Below are 24334 nucleotides of genomic sequence, written 5' to 3'. Positions count from 1 at the left end.
TTGGAATTTAGTGTAAATGTGCACCTAAATTCCAAATTTACTATTATTTATCGTTATGGCACTATCTCAGAATAAATTCCCTTTTCTCTGGGGAAAACAATGTATATACATGTTATGATTATAGTTATACCGAGGAAATCTCCAGGAAAAATGAATTAACCCTTTGATGTCAAGACACAGTGGCATAGTCTATTATTATACTACTTCTAGGATACAGGAAGTGCTACTGGATCAGGGGAAATCACAAATGACTTTTTACACAAACAATAGAAATAACTGAAGACTATGGCTGATTGCTTGGAGGGGAAAAAACATTCTTTCAGGTTAAGTAAAATAAATAATATAAAAAGCTTTTATTTTGTGAGTTTTAAAAATCATTGTAAAGTAAAAATTATAAATAAGTGTAAACTAAGAAAATATTTAGGATCCTGTTCAAAACAGTATTCCAACATAGCAGCATTACATAGGACAAAAGACAGTGTCCAACTGTGGTGATATGTGTTAATTGTATGGTTTTCCAAAGATGTGGGAGAACTGATATCAATTACAGTGTAATTACCATTACTTCCAACAGAGTTAACATGTAGTTACCACAGAATAACGTACAATTAACTGGTGTCACATTGCACACCAGACTCAATAAGACAGAAATTAAAAATTCTTAAATGCAGCCATAATATTCTTCTACCTCTTCAAAAAATAAAACAACATTTCTTTGATAATGCCATATCATTTTCCAGAAACTAATGCAATTATTTCAAGGTGGGAGGAACATAGACCTATGAGTTAGAAGGAAATATTCTGAGCTAAAAAATGGAAAATGGAATAAGAGGGAGATATATAGATATAATCAACAAAAATGTTGATAATCTGAACTTTCACCATTTCCTTGAAATGTATGGAAATTAGAAAGTCATATTTTAAAACAAACTTCAGAAAGTATTTTCTTATGAACGCACCTAAAATGTGGAATCTTTATCAATCGTGAAGAGCCTGCTTAAGAGCTGTAGCACTGAGCTCTGTCTCAGGCTTAGCATAGGAAGAGACCTGCTGCCGAACTTCTGGTTATTTGCTATGTGAGGCGGTAAATCAAGTCTCTGGGCAATTTCTTTATCAGGAGGTGAAGTAAAGGGATGAAGAATGCTGCCGTTTAGTCTGAAGAAGTAAAAATTCTCCTCTGGAATGTCTCAAGTCAGCAACAATAACACAGGATGCCGCCACATGCTACACTCGAGAAGGGCACGTGTGGGAACACATACATGCCAAATGCTCATCGAGGTTTAATTAGAAGAGAACTGAAAATGGCAGAGTGCAATGCTGTGAAGTTGATGAGAGGACAAAGGGAAAGGAGCTGCATTTAAAATACAGTGACAGTGTATCTGCTATATCCGTTTCAAACATCTGGGCTTCCAATTATTTATTGAACTCATGTGTAAGAGTTATTTGGGAATACTGCAAGCCATTATAGAACAGGAACATGCAAATACTGCTTTGTAAAATACTTCCAGGATTGAACTCTTGCAAGAATCTTGAACAAATAAATGGGAGAAAACGGCGGTGAGATTATCTTCTTTTAGTAAATGTGTGAAAACCATGAAGAGGTTAATATGCTAAGAATAAATTTTATACACAGCATGTTACTAACAGGGCAGCCAATAGTTTACCAGGAACTTAAATTCCACATTTTTTTTAAGATTTTGTTAATTTCTTATATCTGACTTTTAGTAGCTAAATGCCTGCTTGAGATTAAATGAGGCTAGACGCATTTGTTAAAGGCGGCACATTTTGTTTGAAGATGACAGAATCACATACATAGACCCACAAAGCTTTCAAGATATTTGTTCTCCAAGTAATCAATATTTCCTCTTTTTCACTGAGGGGTAGGCTCAGGAATACATGCATTATGCTTGCACCCAGTTTCATGTTTTATGCTACTCAATTCATGACCCTTTTGCTAGACTGTGAAGGAAAGCAAACTGCTTAGGAAGGAAGGATGACAACAGAACAATGATGGGTACATCATTATGCCATGCTATTTCCCCTTGTTCCCACATCACGGCTGCATTCCTCTGATGATTGCAGCCTCAAAAAATGTGCTGATCACTGTGTGTGTTAGGCGACACTGCCAACCCCGAGAAACTAATATCCCAGATAGAGTACATTATGCATGTGATGTAAATGAGGTATGTGCTGGCCACATATCGCCTGTTTGTCATCAGAGAGCCGGCAAACAGGGAGGATGGGGGCTAATGCTTATTATTCCCTCCCACTGTCCACAAAAAGTCCCTCACCCCCCCCTCGCCCCCACAAATCATCTCTGAACAGCTGACTTTCCTTGGGACACAAGTGAAAGAGTTTCCATTTAAACTATATTCTGTGCAGAGATTTTTGCTTATGATATTAAATTAAAAAGGTTATGCTTTCACATTCAGAAATTAGACATAGAAAAGTTGAACATTATAGATATAATAGGGAAGGTACAGTCTGCACTGACTTTTTTTTTTAACTCAGAAACTGGCCAGAGAGACAGAACATGGATTAAGTCACTTGCCTCATAAGCAATCAAGCCTGGTTTGATCCCTTGCACCATAAAAGATCCAATAAGCACTTCCAGTAGTGACCCTGGAGTACAGAACTAGGAAGGGTCCTTCAACACAGAGCCAGGAGTAAGCCCCGAGCACAGCTCGATGTGGACCCATGTCTCCTTCCCCCAAAACCTCAAAAGCAAACTCCAAACCAAACAAAAAACTCAGAAACTTATCTTCAGCATTTAGCTTTAACAAATAATTTAAATATTCAGATAATAGCATTGGGGCTAAATTTATTCTTTAATTCATAAATTAAAACTGAAATTTAAATGTAAAATTGGGGAATTAAATAGCAAAATATTTTAAAATTTTTGAATCTCATTCCTCTGTATAAAAAGCAAGAGTTTCAAAGCAATTATACAGTCTTTTCTGTAGGATGAAAGATGGTGCTTAGATTGCAGGTAGATTTTCTAAATAAAATCAAAGTGGTGTCTCCAAGATTTTCATACTAGACCATTCGGAGACAAGCACATGTTTATTCCTAAAGTTGGATAGCTGTTCTTCGATCCCATATGTCTCCTGCCTAGGCCAGGACAACCTTGGATCATGAGCCAGAACAGGAAAAGAGCTCAGACATGGATCCTAAGACTGTCTATCAGGAGTTAATTTGCACAGTCTTCAATGGAAAAAAAAACATTGATTCATAAACCAAATAACTTCCTACATGAATATTATATTTAGCAGAGTTTTAAAATCTGTCAATTTTTAATGGTACTCTCAGGTCCATTAATGAAAGGAAGATCATCACAATTACACACATTTTTTTAAGATTATAGCTCTGACAACTTTACTGCATGTATATGACATGAAGGAAAGCATAATCTAAAAAGAAAGACTAAATAGTCCTTTCACTGATAAAAAATTGAAATTTTTATTATGATCAAAATAGCACTATTTGATAGGTGATCAAATAGTGAAACAGGTAGGGCATTTGCCTTTCCTGTGGCCAGCCTTTTTTTGATTCCTGATACCCCATTTGGTCCCCCAGGCATACCAGGCATGATTCCTGAGCACAGATACAGAAAAAAACTTTGAGTACTGCTAGATATAGTCCCCTAAAACCAAAAAACACAGGGAGAAATAAAGGACTACTAGGGATAGTCGTTTCGCTGATATCAGGTCTAGCATATTAAAACCTGTAATTTGAATGTCTCAAGTTGTAGGCTGCATTCTTTTTTTGGGTAATATGATTTAAGTGACTAGATTATTAGATTGTTCAAACAAAGATACAAGCTTTGATAAAATTTAATCCACTTAGAAATTTTTGTTTGCAGTATTAATTTTCCAATAAAAAATCAAATAAATATATTACAGTACTTACCCATTTGTATTGTTTCAAGTTTCACTGACTACTGTTCATCATATGCATTACTTCCAGATAAACTGATTTGATTATAAAACTCTTTATTATTGTTTCTACTTGAAGAAATAAGTTTTTAAAATTTCTTCAAACAGCACCCCACTGCTAATTTTAATTTCATTTAGATACCTTTCAAAATGATGTGATTCCAGAACTGATTCTGGAAAACCAGACTATTAAAGCCAGATGAAATTCGTGAATTCAAACAGCATTGTGATCTTACCATCTTGTGGTGCTCAATAAATCTCAGAAAGAGTAAATATTTTCTATAAACCCTAGAGATCTTCAGTACAACAAACCTGATTTACTTCAAATAGATTTCAGTTTCTTTCTACATCCTCTCTTTCCTACCACCACCCACAAAGATGATAAACAAAAAATTGTTTTATTTATGTGGAAAAAAAGTGATGACGTGCTACTTATTTATTTATCAGCCTAAAGCCACTTTGAGTCTACATCATGTGACTAAAACAGAAGCAGGAACCATACAGTGTAAAATCATCCTTTCTACATTACAATCACTGATTCAGTTACCCTGCTCCTCAAATATCACTATGATCCATACATAACCTCAGTGACCACCAGCAACTTAGACATTTGATACGCCCTTCACACACTTAGCTAATTTTAAAGGTAGGATCATTCTAATTTTGTAGAACATACTAAGGCTGGCTCAGTCAGATTAGAGATTTTGCTGAGATCTAAGAGACTGAGTCAAAGGAAGGCCAAAAAGTCAAGTCTTTTAACACTCTAGCTGAATTCCTTCCACTCTTCTGTAGCTTAATTTGTGTGCTTGATAGTTTTAAATCCAAGTAAAGAAATTAGAGATCAGAATCCAAGCTGGCTCCCAGAGACCTACAAGTCAGTATTTGTTTTACATTTAAGCAATTCAAGTCTAACACTTACTGTATTTTCATTAAAATAAATAAAATTGGATTCTGGATAAACCTTCACTGATTGTCTCTCAGCAGGGCCCCTATGCCAAGCTATGCTACACATCTATCTTGGTCTATTTTGTTCATTCTATGCAGAGTTTGTGAGGCCACAGAGTTAGAGGTACACACTTGGGAGCCCCTGTTACACAGGGCTGAGTAGACTAATTGGGTGCAGGAATTCCATACTCTAGAATCCTGTCATAGGAGAGAGCAGAGAGAGCAGCTGTCCCTTGTAACTGCAAGAGCTTAGGTAACAATTACAAAAACTAGTCCTTCACTGTTGGTGGGAATGTCCACTGGTTAAGCCCTTCTGGAAAACAGTATGGACGATTCTCAAAAAATTAGAAATTGAGCTCCCATTTGACCCAGCAATACCACTCCTGGGAATATATCCCAGAGAGGCAAAAATGTATAGTCGAAGTGACATCTGCACTTGTTTGTTCATTGCAGCACTCTTTACAATAGCCAGAAACTGGAAGAAACCTGAATGCCCAAGAACAGATGACTGGTTAAAGAAACTTTGGTACATCTACACAATGGAGTACTATGTAGCTCTTAGAAAAGATGAAGTCATGAAATTTACATACAAGTGGTACAACATGGAAAGTATCATGCTAAGCGAAATGAGTCAGAAAGAGAGGGATAGACATAGAAAGATTGCATTCATCTGGGGGATATAAAGTAACAAAGTATGAGATTAATACCCAAGAATAGCTGAGATCAGCACCAGGACTATTACTCCATAACTTAGAGGCCAGCGGGTATCCTAGAGGAAAGGGCAGTTCAGATAGAGAAGGGAGCACTAAATAAAGGATGTTTGGAGGATCCTCCCAGGAGGGGAGATTCATGTCGAAAGTAGACTATGTACTGAACATGTTTGCCACTCAATGCCTCTTTTGCAGACCACAACACCCAAAAGGAGAGAGAGAACACAGGGGATTGCCCTGCCACAGAGACAGGGGGGATGGGGGGATGGGGGTGGGAGGGATATTATCCATGGTGGTGGAAAATGGGCACTGGTGGAGGGATGGGTATCTGATCATTGTATAATTGAAACCAAAGCACAAAAAATTGTAAATCTACAACTGTAAAAAACAATAAAATAAAATAAAGGAAAAAAAAAAGAAAAAAAAATTTAAAAAAAAAAACTGTACCCTAACAGCAGTAGGCTGCAGACTAACAGCGAGACTGACAGGAAGAAAGTGAAAAAGCAGATCCATTTAGAATTCAAGTAATCGTGGGCCTGGGAAGATAGTCCAAGTAGTTGATTACATACATAATTGAGTTCTACCCTCAGAACAACGTTCTTCCCACTCTGCTACCAACATTGCAGTATGTGGTCCTGGTGACCCCTCCAGTAGAGCTCCAACCAGCACCAGTACCATCAGCACTGGCCTGAGAAAAGCCAGGCTGACCATCATTAGGGAGATTAGACAGGGAGGAAGAAAAAGAGAGAAATGTATTTTCAGACATATAATAAGGCATAGGTACGGATAGGGAAGTAGCACTGTAGCACTGTCCTCCCATTGTTCATCGATTTGCTCGAGCAGGCACCAGTAACGTCTCACAACAAATTGTGAGACTTGTTGTTATTGTTTTTGGCGTATCAAATACGTCACAGGTAACTTGCCAGGCTTTGCCGTGCAGAGGTAAGGAAGTACAGACTATAAAAAACTGACAACAGACCAAAAGACCAAAGATAAAGTAGGTAGATAGCTCAGAGACTTAAATTTACTTTGACTAAGGCCTGGTTAAAAAAAAAGAAAAAAAGCAATGCTCCTACAATATATGTTTCCTCTGAGGAAGGCAAGGTATACACAAAAGCATTGTCATATTAAAATAAAAATTCATTTTATCCTCATAAGAGTAATTATTTTTCCTAAGGTCTGATCTTAAGCTATAAGCAAGCAATCAATGAATAATGAGTGAACATTTTTAGGTTCTGTGTTAAGCAAAGACCAAGAGGGCTCTTCCTTCAATTTACCAATGACAGTAATCTAAGATTACGATACAGTAGAAGGTAAAGGATTTATGGAGAGTAGAACTGGCACTTAAATCTATAGTTACTCTAAATTCTTCATGTTTTTTTTATAACCTTAATAAAAAATAACAATAAATACTATCAGGATTTCATAAAAAGCCAATGAAATTTTTATACAAAAGTATTTATCATTCATAATACCTATTAGTCAATCCTTTTTGTTTCAAATTGTAATCCACATTTATATTTCTATACACCCTGATGTCTCTCTTATTGAGGAGAGATTTATTGGTTGCTTCAAAAGTTTCTATGTAACAAACAGATTAATTTTCTGTAGGCTCACTGTTGGGAGAAATATACTTAATTAACCTTAGTTCCTTAGTCACTGTTACCATCATTATTATTTTCTCTCTGTCTGTCTGTCTCTCTGTCTCTCTGTCTTTGTCTTTGTCTCTGTCTCTATCTCACTCTCTGTCTCTCTCCACACAATGAGAGGGAGAGAGAGAGAGAGAGAGAGAGAGAGAGAGAGAGAGAGAGAGAGAGAGAGAGAGAGAGAGCTCTGAATTAAATCACTAAGCCAGGGCTTTAAGTCTTCCATCATCTGAACTCTGCCACCACTGCCCCATATGAGGAGATCCTTACCCTACCCATGCTCATGCTAGAACCTGTCTGGTCAATCTTCTTGATATTTTATGCTTTTTGTCTTCTGGTGTTTTTTTTGTTTTGTTTTGATTTGCTTTATTTTAAGCATTTCAAGTTATTACTGCTCTACAGAACTCTCTGTGTACCTTAGTGGACATTGATCAGCAAGGTCTCCTTTGTTCTGCATGAACTCAATTACCTTTGCAGCTCATTTCTCTCACATGGCACTTGGATTCAGTCTTGTCAGGGCCTCTTTTTTGTATGTCTACCTTATCTCCCAAATCAGACTATATTTTCCTTCAGGCAAGAAAGGGAGAAGTCAATATTTCTTTGCATCTCAAGTATCCTACATAAGCCCCAAACATGTTAGATGGTCAGCTCCTCTACCTGGCATTCTGCTATATCACAAGGTTATAAACAACAAAGGGAGCTAGAGGACTAACTGCTTCATCTACTTCACACCATGTGCGCTATCTTATTTCATATTCCTCACAACATTATATAACATATTCAGTATTTCAACCTTCCAAGTGAGTAAACAAAGGCATGAAAAAAGTAACAGGTAAAGAGACAAAGACATGGAAGTTACACATGTAGTACTAAAGGAGACAATCAACTATCTGGCAGTGAAATAAAGTTCTGTACCCACCCAGACACAACCATTTTAAAGGGTTCTGTTCCTTTTTTACTACCAAAAAAGTTTGTCTTGATATTGAGAAATCATTTTACAAAAATAAAATTAGTGGCCAAGAAAAATAAAAACTAAACTTGCTGTCAACTAACTTCCCAGGAGTTTTATTAAAATTAGATTATTAATTTTACTAATGTAATAAAAAGTATTTGATAAACCAATTTGATTTTTAATATGAGTTGACAAAATATTTCTTTTTTTATTTGTATCTATTTATCTTTTTTTAGAAAAGAGGAAATTTTATTGGAAAGTAAAAGGGAAGGGAAAAGATAATCCAAGCCAGGGAAAAATTTAATATAAAACTAAATTTAGAGTGATAATTTTATTTTTTGTAATTGTTTTTTCTTTTTGGGTCACACCCGATGATGCACAGGGGTTACTCCTGGTTCTGCACTCAGGAATTACCCCTGGCGGTGCTCAGGGGACCATATGGGATGCTGGAAATGAAACCCGGGTTGGCCATGTGCAAGGGAGATGCCCTAACCACTGTGCTATTGTTCCAGCCCCAAGAGTGATAATTTTAGCAGAGAGAGAGAGAGAGAGAGAGAGAGAGAGAGAGAGAGAGAGAAAGCGAGAGAGAGAGAGCAAGAGAGAAACTAATAAACTTGAAAATGTGCATTCATGTTTGTGAACGTAACTTCTCATTATACTTCTAAATTTTTTAAAAATTTTTATTAGTGGAACACCATGAGGTACAGTTGTAGATTGCATTCATCTGGGATACATAAAGTAACAAAATAGGAGACTAACACCTAAGAATAGCTGAGATAAGTACCAGGAGGTTTACTCCATGGCGTGGAGGCCAGCCACACATGCTAGGGGAAAAGGCAGCTCAGACAGAAAAGAGAGCACCAAATAAAGGGTGTTAGGAGGATCCTCCCAGAATGGGAGAAGCATGCTAAAGTAGACTATAGACCGAACATGATTGTCACTCAATGCCTCTTTTGCAAACCACAGCACCCACAATAAGAGAGAGAACAAAACGGAATGCCCTGCTGCAGAGGCAGGGTGGGACCGGGGAGGTGGGGGGGGGGGGGAAGGGGAGGGAGGGATACTGGGATCAGTGGTGGTGGAAAATGGGCACTGATGGAGGGATGGGTACTTGATCATTATATAACTGAAACCCAAGGACAAAATATTTCTTTAGAGAACATGTGTACTTATTTAGATGAGAAATTTGAGATTAATTTTAATATTGACATGCTAATATCAATATATGAAAGGGGATTTTCATTTCATGACATTTATACCAATCTTTAATATATGAGAGGAAAACAATTTTAGAGTGATCATTTTTGTTTTGCACGCAGCCAGCCCAGCCGAGCAGGGTTCGATTCCTCCACCCCTCTTGGAGAGCCTGGCAAGCTACCAAGAGTATCTCGCCCGCACGGCAAAGCCTGGCAAGCTACCTGCGACGTATTTGATATGCCAAACAAAGTAACAACAAGTCTCTCAATGGAGATGTTACTGGGCCTGCTCGAGCAAATCGATGAACAACGGGAGGACAGTGTTTGACAATTTTTGGTTAAGATTTCAGGAGACTATTAAAACCTTAAGCTAAAGTTACCAGAACAATGCATTTAACAAGGCACCTTTTGTGTGACTTTAGAACCTATTCTTTGATATCATTTATAAAACTATAAAGGGAAAATCAGGACTGCACCCAAAATAAAAGCAAACATTTCTATCCAGAGTAGAAAGACATTAGTTTGGAAAATTCTAATTTTAGTTGCAAATGTCAAATATTGCCAACTGGATCATGGTTAAAAATGAATTTCTACTAGAATGCTCCCAATGGCACATTAGAAAAAAAAGGTTTAAGACAAAGCCCAGAAGGAAGCAGTGATAAAAGGAATTTATAAAGCACATTTATGTGTAGACAGATATATATATACTCTCCATATACAGATCTATACTTACTAAAAACTAAAAATGGAAATAGTCCAAATTGTCAATAATACCTAGTATCATAAGAAGAAAGGGATATAACAAATAACAAAGAATTGTATATACATACACACATATACATGCATACATATGTAGGTGACATACAGACTGACATATGTATACATATGCATAACATATGTATGACATATGCACACATATGCAGGTGACATACAGATGCAGACTGACATACAGACTGAGATCTATCAAGGTATTTACAGACACATAATTCCAGAGAGACATATATTCAGAGACAGGGACCAATACACAAGAAAACTGCTAGAGATGTGACAGGCAGACAACAAAAAGCAGGTATCTACACTCACACACAAAAACAATGTGACAGATGTACACAGAGAGTAAAACAATAAGAATCAGACACTGCACAGCAGGCACACAAAGAGAAAAACAGAATCAGATACTGAAAGTTGTGGACAAGTAACAAATTCACACACACACACACACACACACACACACACACTCATATAGATCTATACCCATAATGACAAGGACATAAATACTCACAGATATATGTTCACACAAAGCACTTGTATGGGGCAAGAGCATATATGCATATATATGTGCTCTATACACATATGTAGAATCATATATGCTATGTAGAATCATATATGCTATATACACACATACATACAAGTGCTTAGATTCAAAGCTCATCAGAAAAAATGGACCAAAGATGGTATTTTCAAAGAAGGTAAAGTCTGTGTGCTATTGGCAAAAGAATGTGGTGTCTAAAAACAAGGTCTTTGAAAAACGTCAACTTTGAAACTACCTGCATGAATATAAGCAAATGATTTGAGTTCTTTAAAACTAATATTAATGTATAGAAAATGATTTAAAAATTATTAGTATTAAAAAATTATAAAGATAAAAAATTCAAAATCTAAAAACAAATTTTGGTCATTGCCATTATCATATTCCTAAAACTGCAATTGGCAAGAAAATTTTTAGGAAAGCACAAAAGCTTTACCTATCTCATCTACTTATCAAAAACTTAAGCAAATGTTAAAAAAAAGTGAGATATAAGGAACTAAATTTTTGCATAAAATGTAAGTGTTAAAATTCTGCTAGAGACAAGTTACATCAATGAATATTACATTTGCTGTCTACTGTGTTCCAGCCTTGCCTGGAAAATAAAATCTCTCATTTATCCAAACAGTTGATTTAGTCAAATTACAACATATTTTATATAATATTACATTTGGCATCACTATGAGCAAGGGTTATAATATGACAAGATAAGTAACACTAAAACTGACTTTAGCATCCCAAGACCATATAATGCTTCAGGGTTACGATCAAAAACATCTTCACAACATCTAAATATTACCCTAATCCTAGCCTACAGAAAGCACCAAGTGCCTGAGATAGGCGGCCGCTGCCAACCTTATAGTTTTGTTGCTGGATCTGGGAAAATTTCTTCAAATTTATCAGTTATAGTTTCATCAATAAAATGAAACTATTCATTAAATGATCTCTAAAGGCTCCTTGTCTCTGACTCAGTTAACAGAAAAAGTGCTACATAATAGCTTTTCTGCTAAGAGAGGAATGAAAATACAGGCTTTCACTATACATTCATAAAAACAAAAATGTTTATAACTTATTATCTCTGGGGAAAATATTTATTAAGATTGGGCTAAGAAAAATATAGTCAGCCAATTATACACTATGAGAATACAAGTTAGTTAAGAGGTTTTTCTAGAGATACTCTAAAAATCCAAGAGAAAAATAGTACAACCCTATTTCTCAAGACAAAGTTTCCTAAAGAAAGTCTTCAAGGCCATAATGAAGTTCACAACTGTGAAATGGAATGCTAGAATCCAGAAAAAGTTGAATAGCTTTTAAGCATAGAACTCTCCTTCCCAACTCAGGGAAATGCAGGCAGATTTAATTGCTCAACAATCTGAAAACAGATCGTGAAAGAATACAAGGTGGTTATTAAATGCTAGCTTACTTTCATTCCCAAAGTTCTAAAATAGAAAAATCTTAATAGATTCTTTATTAGGAAAAGAAAATAGATTGCCGTGCCCCAAGGAATCTTGTAAAAATCTAGGAAAATAGGATGGTGTCTATGAAAGCATGAAGTCTATGTAAAGATATACAGGCTATGTTTTAAACTGAATGCAACTGGGACCAGAGCAAGAGTACAGTGGGAATGCCTTTGCCTTGTATGCAACCAACCCGGGTTCAATCTCTGGCATCCCATATGGTCTCCTGAGTACCACCAGGGGTAATTCCTGAGAGCAGAGCCAGGAGTAACTCCTGAACACTGCTGGGTGTGACCCCCAAAATAAATAAATAAATAAACAAACAAACAAACTAAGCCCAGCTTTAAATTTTTAACTTCAGTTTCACTGTTTTTAAAAAATGTAATGTCATTTAAATGGTATATATTTTTAAAAGTCTCTTCAATCAAATGATGTCAGACTTGTTTGTTTAAATTGAGAATCATAACTATATATCTTATTATTTTATGCAAATTTAAAAAAAACAGAAAATTTCCTACTATCATGTTTTCAATATAATGCACTTCAGGCCTTTTTAACTATTAAATACATTGTATGAACTCTAAAGACCATCTAGAAACTGGTCTAAATTAGTGAAGAAAATTCTTTGGAAATACTTTATGAATTCCCTTATGTGCATTGATATAACATTAGTCACCAGACAGTAAATTTGTAACATACCCTTTCTTGGCACATTGGCTGTCTTTCCCTGAGAAAAGTCATATTGCTATAGCATAATGAAAGGCTTTAAGGATAGGAACATGAAAGAGCCTAAGATAAATGTAAATCTGAATAAAGTTCCATTAAAAATTTGTATGTCTAGATCTGTACCTCATGGTGTCTCGCTAATAAAAAATTTAAAAAAATGCCTATAGAAATCTTTTCAGAAATTCTAGAGTGGCTAGGATGGAAATGTTTAGGGCACAGTCTATACTATCTTCATCAGTTTTCTCCCAACTTCTGAACAATTGCTTTTATAGCCTACCACTGGAGCCATATATGGATCCCAAATTAGCCTTCTTTTAGATAAAATCTAAAGTAGCCAAGGTAATGATCTGTTTAAGACTGCCATTCTACAAATTATATGTTAGGCCTGGACAAGACCTAGTACAAGAATTATTCTATTAGTTCTTCATATACTTTTGAAATGTGGTTATTTCCATTTCTTAGAGAGACTGGGCAATCTAAATCTTAACAATCCAAAATTATTTCTTATCCATAGTGATGAAAAATGAGGTAGGGAAGCTAAGAATAAATGAAGGAGAGAGAAGAAATGAAAAAAGAAGGAAACTAAAGGAAGAAGGAAGGAAGAAGGAAAGAAAATGGTGAAAGGAAAGAAGGAAATGGAGGAAGGAAGAAAGCAAGCAAAGGGATTGGAAGGATGAGGAAGAGCAAAAGATGAGAGAGACAGAAGAAGGAAAGGAGGGAACATTTAAAAAGTACCTAATATGTAAAATATTTACAGGGGGCTAATATTGCATAATTCAATTATAAATTCCAGGTTTTTTTTTTTAGTAAATTTTATTGTCCTCCAGTTGTTCATCAATTTGCTCGAGCAGGCCCAGTAACATCTCCATTGTGAGACTTCTTGTTACTGTGTTTGGCATATTAAATACTCTCAGTAGCTCGTCAGGCTCTCCACGAGGGGTGGAGGAATCAAACCCTGCTCGGCAGGGCTGGCTGCATGCAAGGCAAATGCCCTACCACCGTGCTATCACTCCAGCCCAAGTAGGGCATCTGCCTTGCACGTGGCCGACCCAGGTTTGAGTAAATTTTATTTAGAGAAATATTAGTGGGGTTCTCATGGCTGCTTCTCCTGGAAGGGAGCATAAAATGAGGCCCCCATAACCATGCCACCGGAATCCTCACCAGGCTGTTTTCACTTGGGGTGCCCCAGAGGAGACCAGGTGAGAGCCCTTCCCATTCCAAGGGACCCAGCCCAGCAGCTGACCTCCACCACCCACCTGCCACCACACTCCAGGCCACTTTCCACATGCTCAGGCCGAACCTCAGATAAGAGTGCACATATTCCTGGACACATCATAAGACACTCCATTCCCATTTTCCATAATTACCATATCATATTTGATGGGGCTCAGACAGTAGGCAATAAATCATAGAGGGATTTGTTGGGCTCTCCAAGAGGCATATATAGTAAAGGTAAAGGCCCTCCCGTTGATCGTCGATTTGTTCGAGCGGGCCCAGTAACGTCTCCATTGGAGACTTTGTTGTTACTGTGTCTGGCATATCAAATACTCTTGGTAGCTTGCCGGGCTCTCCGAGAGGGGCGGAGGAATCGAACTTGGGTCGGCCATGTTGGCCGCGTGTAAGGCGAACGCCCTACCCGCTGAGCCCAGCAAGCTACTGAGAGTATCCCGCCCGCATGCAGAACCTGGCAAGATACCTATGGTGTATTCGATATGCCAAAAACAGTAACAACAGGGTCTCATTCCCCTGACCCTGAGAGAGCCTCCAATATGGCAGCGTTGGGAAAGACGAGCAGGGAGAGGCTGCTAAAATCTCAGGGCTGGTTTTGGAAAACAGTATGGACGATTCTCAAAAAATTAGAAATTGAGCTCCCATTTGACCCAGTAATACCACTCCTGGGAATACATCCCAGAGAGGCAAAAAAGTATAGTCGAAGTGACGTCTGCACTGGTTTGTTCATTGCAGCATTCTTTACAATAGCTAGAATCTGGAAAATACCTGAATGCCCAAGAACAGATGACTGGTTAAAGAAACTTTGGTACATCTACAAAATGGAGTACTATTTAGCTGTTAGAAAAGATGAAGTCATGAAATTTACATACAAGTGGTACTACATGGAAAGTATCATGTTAAGCGAAATTAGTCAGAAAGAGAGGGATAGAGATAGAAAGATTGCATTCATCTGGGGAACATAAAGTAACAAAATAGGAGACTAACACCCAAGAATAGCCGAGATAAGTACCAGGAGGTTTACTCCATGGCTTGGAGGCCAGCCGCACATGCTAGGGGAGAAGGCAGCTCAGATAGAGAAGAGAGCACCAAATAAAGGGTGTTGGGAGGATCCTCTCAGGATGGGAGATGCATGCTGAAAGTAGACTATAGACTGAACATGATTGCCACTCAATTCCTCTTTTGCAAACTCGGCACCCAAAAGGAGAGAGAGAACAAAAGGGAGTGCCCTGCCCCAGAGACATGGTGGGATGGGGGGTTGTGGGATGAGAGGGATACTGGAATTAATGGTGATGGAGAATGGGCACTGGTTGGAGGGATGGGTACTTGATCATTGTATAACTGAAACCCAAGCACAACAACTTGTAAGTCTACAACTGTACCTCATGGTTTTTCACTAATAAAAATTAAGAAAGAAAAAGAAAGGAAAGAAGAAGAAAGAAAGAAAGAAAGAAAGAAAGAAAGAAAGAAAGAAAGAAAGAAAAGAAAATCTCAGGGCTGGGGAGAATGGAGACGTTACTGGCGACCACTTGAGTAAATAGATGAACAACAGGATGACAGTGGTACAGTGGGACAGTGATTAATGGGGGGTGGGATGTTGAGGGATATGTTAGTATCATTGAATTTTTCAATCCCAAGTTTTTTTAGTTGTTCTTAAGTGAATTTTATTTAGAGAAACGTTAGTGGGGGGCCTGGGAGGGAGAATGTAAAAGGATATTTGCATAAGAAGCCTCTCCAGAAGGGAAAAAAGCATACATCTCATGTTGAGATGTGGGTGAATCTACAAGATAAAGAATGAGTTTCGAAGTGCCACCTGCACTTGTTTGTTCACTGCAGCACTGCTTACGATAGCTAAAATATGGAAAAAACCTGAGTGCCCGAGAACAGATGACTTGTTAAAGAAACTTTGGTACATCTACGCAATGGAGTACTACGTAGCAGTTAGAAAAAAACGAAGTCATGAAATTTACATATAAGTGGTACTACATGGAAAATATCATGCTAAGCGAGATGAGTCAGAAAGAGAGGGACAGACATAGAAAGATTGCCTTCATCTGGATAACATAAAGTAACAAAATAAGAGACTAACACCCAAGAGCAGCTGTGATAAATACCAGGTTGTTCACTCCCTGGCTTAGAAGCCAGCCGCACCCTGTAGGGGAAAAGGCAGCTCAGATAGAGAAGGGAGCACCAAATAAATGGTGCTGGGAAGATCCGTCCAGGATGGGAGATGCATGCTGAAAGTAGTCTATAGACAGAACATGATTGCCACCCAATATCTCTTCTGCAGACCACAGCACCCAGAAGGAGAGATAGAACAAAAGGGAGTGCCCTGCCACAGAGGCAGGGTGGGATGGGGGATGGGAGGGGTGGGAGGGATACTGGGATTGGTGGGGGTAGAGAATGGGCACTGGTGGTGGGATGGGTACTCGATCATTGTATAACTGAAACCCAAACACAGCAACTTGTAAGTCTACAACTGTACCTCATGGTGTTTCACTAATAATAAATAAATAAATAAATAAATAAAAATTTTAAAAAAGAATGAGTTTCAATCCTGACATTTTTACAGATAATGAAACAAAATTCTAAGCTATTAACTCATTATCCATTAAAGCCATGATTAAACCCTAATTACCATCTTCCTATACATGACCGATACTGTATTGTGTTAATGGTAATAGCTTAAACAAGTTGGGCTGGAACTGAAGAGAGAAATGAGTTTATAGGATCAAGAAGAATACGGCCTTAATCACAAGATTCTAAACTATTACAGAAACAACATCTGAATATTTGGGGGATGGGGGAAACATCCTGCTATGCTCAGGGGTTACTCCTGGCTCTGAATTCACCAATCACTTCTAGCTATACTGCAGAGACCATATGGGATGCCAGGGACCAAACCACAGTTGGCCACATGCAAGGCAAGTACTCTACCCAGTGTACTATGTTCAAGTCCCGTCTATCTACATTTTTAAAAGATAAATTAAAAACATAAAAATAAATGTCTGTTTAAATATCAGCTCTGCATTGGACAGGAGGGTACAGTGGATAGGAAGTTAGCCTTGCACATGGCCAACTCTGCTTGATCCCAGGCTCTCCATATGATTCCTAAACCTCTCCAGGATTGACCTCTGAGTGTGGAACCAGGAGTAAGTCCTGAGAACCACTGAGTGTAGCCAAAAATCACACACACACACACACACACACACACAACACACATGAATTATGAATCATCCTTACAAAATTATCTTCTTGAAGGGATCACTAAGAAAAAGATGGCTGGAGGAACTGATCAGAATGGGAGAAGTGTGCTGAAAGTAGATAAAGGACCAAAAATGATAACCTCTCAGTGTCTGTATTGCAAACCATACTGCCCCAAAGTAGAGAGAGAATGGGGAATCATGTCTGCCATGGAGGCAGGGGGAGGGTGAGAAAGGGAGGTATACTCGGGATATTGGTGGTGGGGAATGTGCACTGGCGGAAGGTTGAGTGTTTGATCATTATGTGATTGTAACCCAAACATGAAAGCTTGTAACTATCTCACGGTGATTCAATAAAATTTAAAACAAACAAACAAAACATAAATAAAATATTTTGTGTTGAAACTAAAAAAAAACAAAAAAATTAATCTTGAATTTAATATTATAGGGACATTGTTTTAATATGTTTCAAGCATTTATGAGGAGCAAACCCATCTTTCCCCTAAGAAACTGTTCTACTTGTATGTGAGAAACATATAGGGGCAATTTATTTCGATAGCAGCAGTGGCCCTTTCATCACCTTTCCCTGATGTCTAGTTATAAGGAAGCTCAGAATCAAGTCTGTGGTTTACCTCAAACAAGTTTAAAAATATATTACAATTTCTTTTGCACTATCTCTTCTATAGTGTTTAATCTTTATCCATTGTATGTATCAGTACAGTCCATCCATTTTTTGCATCAAGGGAAGGCATAAATATAAATGATATAATTTAAGTTTTTTTGTGTTTTAATTTAAATGGGATAAAAGCAGTAATCATTTTAGATGTTTACAATATTTCAACAGTGAAACATTGTTCTTTAGCTTAAGCATGCCCTCAAAGTACCTCCTCTGGAAATCTCAAAGATTAAAAAGGTGTCCATAAAACCAAAATAATTTTTATAATAGTAGTAAAATTATTTCTTATTTACATTCTATTCTATAATCAGTGTGCAAGGGTATTATACCTCAGAAGCTACATGGTATATGGTATAGGAATACCCTGAAAGGAAAAACAGAAGAGACCAAGCTGTGGTTTAACTAATGTTATTAAATACAGTTTCCATGTAAAATTGCAGCAATACATATATCTCAAAGGTATTCTCCTTACTAACTTTTAAATATAGTAATACTTGATGGGCTAGAGCGATAGCACAGAGGGTAGGGCATTTGCTTTGCACGTGGCCGACCCAGGTTCGATTCCTCCGTCCCTCTCGGAGAGCCTGGCAAGCTACCGAGAGTATCCCGCCTGCATGGCACAGCCTGACAAGCTCCCTGTGGTGTATTTGATATGCCAAACACAGTAACAACAAGTCTCACAATGGAGACGTTACTGGTGCCTGCTCAAGTATATTGATGAACAACAGGTGGACAGTGCTACAATAATACTTGACAATGTTACAAACATTAATATTTAACATGTGTCTTATTTATGAAATATATTTTTATTTTTTCAGTTTTCATATCTAACATAAAACTATTGACGGATATATTCCACATTAATACAAACCTTTGAGAGTCTTACATAAGTTTTAATAGGGTAAAGAGACCCTGAGACACAAAAAGATGAGAAGAGCTGATCTAGAAGGAATTTGGATATATTTCATATTGGATATAGGAAAGATTTAAATAAATTATGGGTTGGAAAATGTCTGCTAAAATTTAGAGAGGTCAGGTCTATTAAATTCTTATTATCAATAAATCTGTTCTATGCCTGCCCCATCCAATAATTCTTTACATAAAGTTATTAACTGTGATATATCAAGTTTTAATTCTTGAACTGAGAGATTCAGTAACTGGATGTGGCCTTTTGATTTAAGACTTGTAAACAAACTAAAAATGTTACATTTGTTCCCCCTATCCCCATCTTCAACCACATAAACCTGTTTAAAATCTCACCATTTTTCCATTTAACATGCAGAGAAGAAAGGAGTTAAACAACTTTGTTGTTGTAGTTTATGAATTAGGTTTTAAGCTAGTAGCTAGGCAACCAATCAAGTAGCCCTGACAACAGAAATAAAAGGAACTTGATGATTACACTCATCCAGGAGACTACATTCAGTTCTACATACTTGCCCAAAGTTATTGTTTCAAATGTAAAATATAATATCAGTAAAATTTACAATTTTTTAATTGTAAAGAATTTTAATCTGTATACGCTAATTTAGAAAAAACACCACAAGTATAAATACAGCTATTCCAAGACAGAAAAATAAATAAATAAAGCCTCTCTTTCCAAAAACAATTGCTTGAGCATATACCTTACTTATATTTCAAGGTAGGCTTTGCTCTGTATCTCATGATTTTAAGATTCACTTTATTAAAGTCAATGACTGAAAACTCAGGCATGTATATATTGTTTTAAATTTTAGGTAAAATTCCCCAGTCAATCTCAAAGATGTAAGGAACAAATATGATGGAGAGAAAAATGCTGGAACCAGAAGCTCGCTTTAATTTTCCAATCTGCAGCATAGCAACAGTAATACCTACATCCCAGATTTGGAAAAGTAAAAAGGAGATATTATGTGTGATTGAAGCACTGAGAACTATAAAGATATTTCTTATACTGATATTAAATGTAGTACATAAATGTTTTGAAAACCAACAACTATTTAGTGTTGCAAATGAGAGTGCCACAGTTAGAGTTTGTCCTTTTTCTGTAAAATCTCTCTCCACACTCCTTATAATACAAGTTGTTATCTTGGGAACAGGTGACATAGGAAAAGCACCGTATCTGAACATGTTAGTGGACTGCTATCAAAATGACCATCTAGATTAATCATTGTTATTTAAACTTATGTGGTTTTATTTGTTTGTTTGTTTTTGGTGTTACCTGGCTGTACTCAGGGCTTATTCCTGGCTTTGAATGCAGTGAAAATGTCTGATGGTGATGCTCAGGGTGCCGGAGGATCAAACCCAGGACAGATGCAAGTACCCTCACTCCAGGCCCATGTTATGTGCACTTTTGCAAACAAAACCTCACTGGTGCCTATGTTATGTAAGAAGTCCATTCATTCCAGATACTTATCTGCTAAATGATTTGCTCACAATCATTTTACCGATTGTTACATGGCTATATTGATCTTCTGTCTGAACTTATTCTGTCATTTTACAATGAGTATTTAAACCAACTGTATAAATAACAAAGAGCTGAGGCGATTGACATGTGAAAAAGATGTCTGGTATGTTTTGCATTTTCCAGTAGAAGGGGGCAGTGTTACATCAGTATGATGCTGTTGTGCTATCTTGTTTTTGCTAAGAATGGTTAAAGAGTAGAATTTGCTGTTGCAAAAATTGAACAACTGCTTTTCTGAATAAAAGAAACAGTTCGTAATGAGTCTTGGTGATTGGATTATTATTTTCCTATTTCCTTGATTGAAAAAATATCATTTTGGCATGTGAAATGAATACAGTTAGTTATCAAGAATCAGGTTAAGTATTTTCAAAAATCACAGACTGTAATTCCATTTTTAAAATACATAAAGTATATATTAAGTTAGTAAGGACAAAAGCTTTTGAGCACACTGACACAATTGCCTCTTAACATGATCATGGCAGCTATGACCAAATCCTATAAGTTTGCTAGTATATACAGGTTAAAGAATCAAAAAAGTAAAACTATATACAGCTTGACTTTTTAAGAAGGTAGGTACAAGGTAGCTTCTTTCTAATCAGTCAATTTTCAGACATCTTGGTCCCAAGTCTCATCAAGTTAATCCATTCTTCATTGGAGAGTACCAAGGAAAGAAATTTAAAAGTACTAGCAATAAAAGTGACAGTCTGTTTGATATCTTAAGGTGAGAAAGAACCAAATATTCGTTGAGCAGCTACTATACCACATATATTGGTCCTCAAAGTAATCCTTCAAGAAAGAGATAATTAGCTCTAGTTTATAGAAGGACTTACTATGAACCAGAAGATAAAAAATTTCCTTAAACACATTATCAAATAACAGAGTGCTTCTGGGATTAATCCTAGAAACCAGGATTCAGAATAAAACAACTTCAAACCTGTGCTCTTTCAATAGACCATACACCATCCAGTTTCTAATTCTATTACTTCTTCAGACGCAGCCACCTCTTTTGCCTCCTTAACTACAAAGTGGAGAATTACTCAATCTTATGTTTCCTAATATATATCTCTCAGAGTTTGAACCAATGGACATGACAGAGAACAGTGTCCCAGCCAAAAAGGAAATGACAAGTATATTGATAAAAGAGAGCTCAATGTTTTAGTAATTTGTAGGGTTTTTATATTTTATTACTTTAGCACATCTTATTCCATAAATAGTGAGAGCATTAAGATCGCCAAGGTTTAAAAGTTCATTTTTTACATATGGGGCTAGAGAGGGTAGGGCAGTGCAGCAGGTAGGGTGCTTGTCTTGAACGTGACTGACTAGGTTCCGATCCCCTGCATGTGGTCCCCCAAGCCCATCAGGAGTGATCAGTGAGCATAGCCAGGTGTGACCCAAAACACACACACACAAAAGTTTTTAAAGAAAGTCCATGTACATGTTAAAGGTTTAAGGTATTGTAGGAAATAAATAAACCTGATGCTGCTTTATAAATCAGTGGTTATCAACCTCTGTATCTGCAGACTGGTGCCGGTCTATATGGACTGGTGGTTGAAAACCCACTGCTATAAAAGAAAATTTATTACCAAGGAATTATGAAAGTTGAAATTATATCCTGTTCTGACATAATTAAATTTTTTGATATTTTCTTTCTCCTTGTCTCAGTTTCCCTATCTGTGAACTGAAGCAATAAATTCAGAAAAAAAAATCACATTCCCTTCAATTCTTTCACGCAACAATAAAATTCCCACCAACATAAATCAGAGGCAAAAATAGCCTGATAAAAATGCCCACAATATCTCAGTCTGATACCCAGAGTACAGATTTTTTTCTGGAAATAGTCTCACAAGATGAGGTGAAAATAGTTTATGCCTCTGCCGATGTAATCTGCCTATTTAAAAACAGCCCAAATCAGCAGTTAATCAATTACCACATATGCATTCAAATATTGAAAATGTCAAAAAAATTCATATACTTTAACATAGCCCACTCAGACCTTGCCTCTTTTGTAGCCAGATACCTTTAGCTTAATTGTTAAAAATATTTAGAAGCAGCTATTTAAAGTTCGGTTGTGTATTGTCATATCTAAAATACTCTCACTCTTAAATATGTCAAAGAAAATTTTGTGAGCAAGTGTCCTGGCACTTAGAGATAGTGATGGCTAGTTTTCTTGGTGTGAAATGCTAAAACTCAGAGCTTAAACTTTCACTGGCAGGACATTCACAACCCATGCACAGAAGCTATGTTGAAATGATGAAGCATAACAGCTCCTAAGGCGCTGTCACAGTCTATTGTCCCTATAATCTATATATTTACAGACCCTAAATATCCTGTGAAACAGTCAACCAAAACAACTCCATTGGTGCCGTTATGGCTGATCAAGTCAACAATGTTTTATTTTAAAGTGTCAAAATAAGGATTTACCCAATAAAGTGAAACATGCCATGGGTAAAATAAACATGATTCATACAGACAGAGCTATTATTCTAAATGTGTCCTGGTGAAGACACAAGCACACCTTTGCCTGTGTAGTGTTTTCTCACATTTCTGATCTATACATCATGTTTTATATGCATCTAAAGCTATTAAATGACTCAGAACACTCTGTAAAGTCACCGTGATATATTTCCCAGATCACTCCCTAGTGTTGAGATATTTATTTCCTCAGTTGTATGGAATGTTGTCACTAGTTAGGACTTAGCTATTGCTCTTCTTCAACATTGTATTACATGAACAGAGACACCTCATCCAAGGTCAAGCTTCCATTTCCTTGTGTTAACCAGTGATGGGTGAAGTCTACTTCAGATAGTCCTCACCCACAACTGGCTAACACAAGTAAATAGAATTTTCCAGCCACCACATCACCTACCCTGACTTTACCACCTCTACTCAGCTGGCGAAAATTCTGAATAGCTATGGCAGCCTCAAGCTTTCTGCAAATTGCCTGTGGACTTGGTTGAGATGACTCCCATCCCGCTTTCATCCTTTCCATCTCTAAGATTCCTAAGGTGGGAATCAAAAAGAACAGACCCCATGTAACTGCTCTAATAATATGCTTCCAGAGAGAGAAACCCAAATATTCTTAAAGCAAACCCACAGCCTATACAATCAGAGGAGTGACATACTTTGGGAAGGAGATTATAATTTGAGAACAAACAAACACTGTCCTCCCATTGTTCATCGATTTGCTCGAGCGGGCCCAGTAACGTCTCCATTTTGAGACTTGTTACTGTGTTTGGCATATTGAATATGTCACGGGTAGCTTGCCAGACTTTTCCGTGCGGGCGAGATACTCTTGATAGCTTGCCGGGCTCCCTGAGAGGGGCGGAGGAATCGAATCCTGCTCAGCCAGGCTGGTTGCGCGCAAAGCAAACGCCCTACTGCTATGCTATCATTCTAGCCCCATAATTTGAGAAAGTTTGTGAAAAAAAAATCCCCAAATTAAAAAAATACATTGAGTTTTACCTTTTCACTGTCTAAAATACAACCCTAATAAAGGTCACATACAGACATTAACATGATATAAAATTCAGCAACTTAGGAGTACTATATTGAGATTCTCTGGTAGAAAAAAACAGTATGACCAGTATCAGTTTACTACTAGATTTAGTGCACACAGATCAGGGAGCTTCTTAATATGGTAGTGGCTGCTTAACACGGTTCTATTTTTCACTGAACTTTGTATCAGTATTGAATGTCTTTATCACCGTTATCCCCACAAACGAAGTGGTATAATCCTCATGTATATATCCAATCTCTGATTCAGCATTCGAATGCCAAAATGTTTACTTACTACTTTGTTCCCCAAAAAGGTTCTTATAGTTTTCACTCTGAGATACATGATAGTATTCCTTTCTGTTCTCAGTGAATCAATTACAAGTGTCTTAGTTCAAAAATAGACTCTGTTACCTCTAATAT

At 37.1% G+C, this 24334-nt stretch overlaps 1 protein-coding gene across 7 annotated transcripts in view; it reads right to left on the bottom strand.

Moving 5' to 3' along the window:
• The window catches only part of SOX6 (SRY-box transcription factor 6), a 662237-nt gene that overhangs the window by 51726 nt on the left and 586177 nt on the right, over positions 1-24334 (bottom strand). The window lies entirely within an intron of this gene.

Source organism: Sorex fumeus, unplaced genomic scaffold, assembly GCF_029834395.1.
Source record: "Sorex fumeus unplaced genomic scaffold, SorFum_2.1 ptg000030l, whole genome shotgun sequence".
Lineage (NCBI taxonomy): Eukaryota > Metazoa > Chordata > Mammalia > Eulipotyphla > Soricidae > Sorex > Sorex fumeus.
Note: the sequence above shows the minus strand (reverse complement) of the source record. Positions and strands in the feature narration are given on the sequence as shown.